Here is a 6,069-nt window from a genome sequence, read left to right as displayed (position 1 = left end):
CAGATGATGAGAGCTGCAAGGCTTGCCTGGAAGGGAGCTGACCTATTTCCACTCCTGCTCAAGCTTAGAAATGAATTCATTAACCAGTCTTTGTTCCACAGTAATCTCAGGTAGTTTTCAAGCTGGCTAATTACCGGGGTGAGTGTTATGTAACAAAAAACCATGTGTCCTAAGAGGGGGAGACAAGGAAGATATTTCTTTCCTGTATCTCTTTGGAAACCTATTCTGGTGGGTTTTTAACTGTCTACCAGAACGGAAAGATCAAAAGCAACAGCCTAATTCAGTGCCAACTGGCATTTAAGATTATACTGTTGATTCAACCCATGGTTAAACATGTAAACCAAAGCCACAGATTTAATATCATAATTATTTACACTGGCAAATACAGCCCTGTGTTTATCAGTACCACTTGGTGATGTTTATTCTTAGGGCAGAGGCGAAATTTAGAAATTACATGGGGCAGGACATTTGAAGGCAGAAGCTGTTAAATCTGGCTCTGCACGGCACACTTCCACCGTTTTGCAGCTCCCTCAGGCAGAGATGTGTTATTTATAAAATCAAAAATGCAGTTTTTCTTGCTGTGAGAGCTGACGGGAGATGGCCCCCTGCGCGTGGCTGCTCACTCCACACCTCCATGCACAAGGGTTTTTGCATCATTACTGAGTCCCAGGTGCAGACCGGCAGCTTTTTGGGGCAGGAATAGGGCTGAGATGCGGGGCTTCTCCTCTGGCACCTGCATTTGTGACTGAGCCTGAGAGCATCGCCCTCGCACACAGAGAGCCCGATATCCCCCGGGAGCCAAGCCCAGCCCCTGCCGCAGCTCTCTCTTGCTTCTTTGCTTGGGTCAGGAGCACGACCGTGGCCCCAGCATGGACGTCCTCCGGCAAGCAAGTCTTGGTGCACGTGGCCAGCCTGGACTCCCACGAAATACAGCCACCGCGAACACTTTCATTCGAAAGCATAACCAGCAGAGGAAGAAATGGTATATAAATATCGGCCTTTTGTTTTGCATAGGAGCTGGTGGTTTCAGCACTTCCCCAGGAAATGAGAGACCACTTCAATTCCCTTCTCTGGCTGCAAGGATTCAAAACTGCTTCCCAAGAGAAGGGAAACTGCCTGGGCAGGCAGCTCGAGCAGAATGGAGCACCCTCCACCGGGACCAGCGCTGGGAACTCGGGGTGCTGAGGGCTGGGAAGGGAAAGGAGAGGGAGCCAGGGACCGTGGCATTCCCCTCCTTGCAGCGGAGGGGAAGCATGTTGCAGCATTGGAACATTTCACGACACTTCTTTTGCGTTCAGAGCTTAATGCTTTTGTCGGTCACAGCTGAGCCTGGCTTTCTGACCCCTGATGTTGTTTCAGTGTGTATTTTCAAAGCAGGCTTTCCTCCTCTTCACACCTCCAACCTTCACAATCAATACATTTTTCTCAAGTTAAAAAATATAGCTATTTTGCTATAAAATTTTCAGGTGATGATTTTGCTGATCGCAATGGAAAGTGCTTAAAAACCCCAAACACATTCCAGGAAATACAGCTTAGGTGTTAATTTGAGAGGCACCATGGTGGCATCTGTTTTCTAGTCAATGCATTTAGTAAGTGATTGAGAAAAAGTGGGAAAGAGTGAAATGAAAAAGGTGCTGGCATTACAAAGTTATTCAGGCTGGCAAAAGCTAAAAATGACTGTGATGCTCAAAGACTGCAGAAGATAATGCAGGAGCAATTCAATGATGATAAATACAAATGAATGCACAAAGGAGAAAGCCATGACCTTAACAAATCATGTTGTAACTGGTAGGTAACAACTAGCACTCTTCAAGGCAGCTCTGCTGTCCTGCTAAGCTCACATCTTCAATGCCGTTTGCCATTCTGCTCCTCCTGCCTCCAAGAAGAGGCAGCAAAGGGAGGGCGACGACAGCGAGCAGAAATGCAGAGTGGCTCTGGTATGGTGCCTGGGATTTTGAGCTGGGAAGAGAGGGACATGCTACAGGTATCTAACTATACATCATGGGAGACCTGCAGAATTTGAACAGGGAAAAAATTGCTCACTGGTTTCCATAACGCAGTACGAGCTGGCACCGAGTGGAAGTGGGCAGAGGCTTTAAAAAAATAAGCTGAAAGAAGTATTTTTTCATGCAGCACATGGTTAAACCATGCAACTTGTTACCACAGGATGTTGTGGATATAAATGAGGTCAAAAAGCAATGAGACAATTTCAGGGAGGATTAATCTGTCAGGAGCAACTGGACACCGAGTGGTGGCGAGACTCTGGCTCAGGACGTCCCTGAAGCACAGCCAGGGGAGCTGGGAGGGCAGGCGATGCCGCCGCTGCTCTCACAGGTTTTTGCTAAGCATCCACCAGCTTGGGAGACAAGGCTGGATGGACCCGAAGTCTGATTCACATGCTTCTCCATCCCTGTGCCTCTGAAAAGAAAATTTCTCTGCTGCCAGACACTGCACGCTCCAAAAAAACCCCAACAAATCTCACACATTTCAGGCACTATTTTTCACACCTTTGTAGTCTTAGGCAGAGAGATGACTACAGAATCTTCCCTTAAGAGCATGAGTTCATTATGACCTTTAGCTTAGGCTAAGGACCAAAACTGAATCATTACTGATGTAGAAAAATTTAGCAATGACTTCTGAAAACAGCTGCTGCATGCCTGACAGACTGTAGAGCCCCTGGCTGTGCCTGTAAGGGCAATGCCATTTCAAAAATCTATTTTAAATTTAGTCTTGGCTATATTTCCATCATTATAAAATAATTAGAAGGGAAAATTCCAAACCATACACAACTCAGTGTTAATCATCTGCTAAATGAACTGCTCCTTTCATTGCATCGTGTCCCCCACTCACACAGGAGACCAGACACTGCCATGGGGGCAGCTAAGACTCAGACTCAAACTGAATTCCCCCATTCCCATCCTATAGGATTCTTCTAATTTAATCTTGTGTCAATCCTAGAATGTTATTTCTAGATGAGTGGGTTGGCTTTTTTTTGTGGAAAAGAAAATAATCGTCATGTTTCTGGTTGGCATCTCCATCATCAGAAATCCCAGGTGACCTTGGCAGTGTCAGTGCCTGCAGCTCCAGCTTGCACGGGTGTAGCTGGTTTGCAATCCCCGCCGAGGGCGGAGGGCTCGGTTTCTTTACAAATGCCACTCAGGGGCTGGTGCCCAGTGCCTAGGGGGTTGTTTGCAGTGGGAAGGTGCTGGTGCCCAGTTAGCAGTGGTCAGCTGGGCAAGAGTGGGGGAAGGAGCATGCAACATCGCTTCTCTGCATTCATAGTGATGCTCTGTTCCTTGTGGTGAGTTGCAGGTTCTGGACACTGGGGTTAGGGCTGGTTTTTATTGATTCCTATGCAGAGAGGTCGTGTGGGGTGAGGCTGAGTGACCGCAGGCAGCAAGAGTAATTCTGCCCGTTATCTCTTGCTGGCCTTATCGGCTGCACAAGAGCTGCTCCTCACGTGATCTGCCTGCTCTGCTCTGAGCTGCCTGGATTGCACCCCTGTTTCTTTCCTGCTGAACCTTGCCCTTATCTTTATATCCAGGTGCCTTCTTTACATGCTCTCCTGCAGTGCTCTGTCTCTGCGCTTCTGGCAGGCAGCTCTGTGTGTAAATCCCCTGACCATGTGTATCTTACCAGTTGTGCAAACTGGTCCCAGTTTTCTTCCTAGTTTAGCTACCTCACTGCTGTTTGGGCACATTCAAACATGGAAAAGTATTTTGAAAAGCTGGGTTTAACAGGAAGGGTATTAGAGATTGTTTATGAAGTACCACCAGGAAAACATGCAGGTTTTTTCATGCCCACCTGCAGCACTTTTAGTAGGAATAGGTAGAAAATGATGATGAGAGCCTCAGTAACAGTTTAGTGCACAGTAAGTTGGACAACACAGTGCCTTGGTGCCTGTGGGCGTGGGTTCCAGGGGACTAAGTCCTATGGTGGAGATGTGCATGACCATGGGTTTCTTGACCTGATTTATCCTATGGGGATTTAGGGATGATAAACTTTAAAATGTCTGTCAGGTCTGTCCATCCTTGCACAGCAAGGTCAGGCTGAAATACAGCTGGAGAAATGGTCTTGAGATACCCACTGGCCGTTATCTGGGGCAATCTTCAGCCTCCTGTGTCACCTTAACTGGAGCTTCATCCTGTGGCTTGCGAAAGGATAAAGCAGGTTATGCAATCTAGCTCCCTTTGATGCAAAACACTGGGAGCTGCTGTCTAAATTCCTGATGCCACCAAATATCCTTGTTTATGTGCAATAATGCTCAGCAGTGTGCTAAGATGAAGTGATTATTAGAGGTATCTTGGGTGTGTGGGAGTCGGTATTTATGTAGCTGCCTTCCAGCTTATATCTTTCTCTTATCAGATACTGAGTCTTTTAAATTCGTGCTCAACTATGCAGAAAAAAAGAAGAGAAAAAGAAACTATACACCCTTACATTAGCCTGTAAATATGATGTAGTAAACTCAACTGAAGAAGTGTGAATACACTAAGCTATTCATCTTTAAGCTGGCTTTCTGATATCAGTTCTTCTGAAGACCACAATCTTTCATTTCTCGCACGTAGTGTTACTCATACTTGATAAGTGTGCTAAAACATCAGAGAGAACTGGGGAGGTTTGACAACTCCTTAACCTCAAACAAGCTACTCAAATAGCAACGCTCTAGGATGTATAAAGCTTGCTTGATTCTTATTTTTATTTTTTTCAGACACTAAAAGTCTTTGCAGTTGTGATGTGTGAGGGCTGGGTGTGGGTAAAATAGCAGCTAACCAAAACCTGTGCCCAGACCCAACCTCTAGCAAGAAGTGGACCAGGTGTCTCCACCCCGACTTCTCCTTGCACCTGGTGCAGCCTTGGCTGCTGGTGCAGGCACGGTCCCAGCACCCTGCTAAGGAGGGGGTAGATTTTTTCCTGATTCCTCACCCTGTGCAGGAGGGCTGCAGCAGAGCGTGGAGCTGAGCTCCGCTTCCCAGACATCAAGCAGGGTTGTATTGTCTCTATTTTTGCTTCTTTCCGCCAAAACCCCTTCGCTTAGCGATGGCTGCATCAATTAGCTTGGACTAAAGTGTCAACCAAGCCTTCACAGAACCTCCTGAAATGCCATTTTTCTGGGTAAAATCCCCCAAATCTCCCCAGACCTCAAGTCTTACTGTGTTGAGTTAAACCTAGAAATTGTTTGCTAGTTCTGTGCTGCTGTTCTATCCCTCCCTTTGCACGGATCCAGAGCTCTGGGGTTGGCTCAGCACGGGTGCCTGCAGAGATCACCACCCGCCACCACATCTACTGCACAGCTGGAATGGTTATAAAGGTGTGGAGGACAATATTGGATGTGCAAGTGCTGTTTTGGTCCAACAAAACTCTGCTTTTTTGATGTCCAGCTGTATTCTCTGGCTGCAGCGCTGTCTCCTGTGCCCCAGGTGAGAGGGAAGTGCTGCCCAAGCAGCGGAGAAGCCTTACAAAGGATTTCTTGCTTGCAGATGAACAAGCTGCATCGCGGTGTGAGGTGTGAGGCGCGCTGTGATTGTGCATGCGTGTCCATATCCCTCTGAACAGGAGAGAACACCCGTGTTAACCACATCACTGCACGAGAGCACCAGCGGTGGGATGCCAAGCACGCAACAGGAGGCTCTGGGTGTTAGAAGCCGGAGGCCTCGTTACATCTTCAGGTTTACTCCTTCCTGTGCTTGTTTTCTACCCAGCCGGTTGGGATGAAGCCGCCATCAGGGCGTGGGCAGGGGAGCGGCTCCTCCCACTGCCCTGAGCCTCCCTTGAGCCTAACACCCATGTCTGGTTTCCATGCCTGTAACGTTGAATATTTTGTGGTGACGCACGAAGTTGTTGCGTTGGCTGCCGGAGGTTACTCCTATGGGAGGGATCAGAAGAAAAAAAAAAAATCAGGGTTTTATTCATCCAGCCTGATTGCCTATGGGATGCAGCCACATGATGCCAATGCAGCAATCCAGATGTGGCCTCTTGGTCACCCGCAGCTCCAGATGTGCCCAGAACAAAGGACAGTGTCCAGATGCGATCAGGCACTAACCACCGCACTCAGCAGCACCAGCCCTTTTC

This window comes from Mycteria americana, chromosome 24, assembly GCF_035582795.1.
Source record: "Mycteria americana isolate JAX WOST 10 ecotype Jacksonville Zoo and Gardens chromosome 24, USCA_MyAme_1.0, whole genome shotgun sequence".
Lineage (NCBI taxonomy): Eukaryota > Metazoa > Chordata > Aves > Ciconiiformes > Ciconiidae > Mycteria > Mycteria americana.
Note: the sequence above shows the minus strand (reverse complement) of the source record.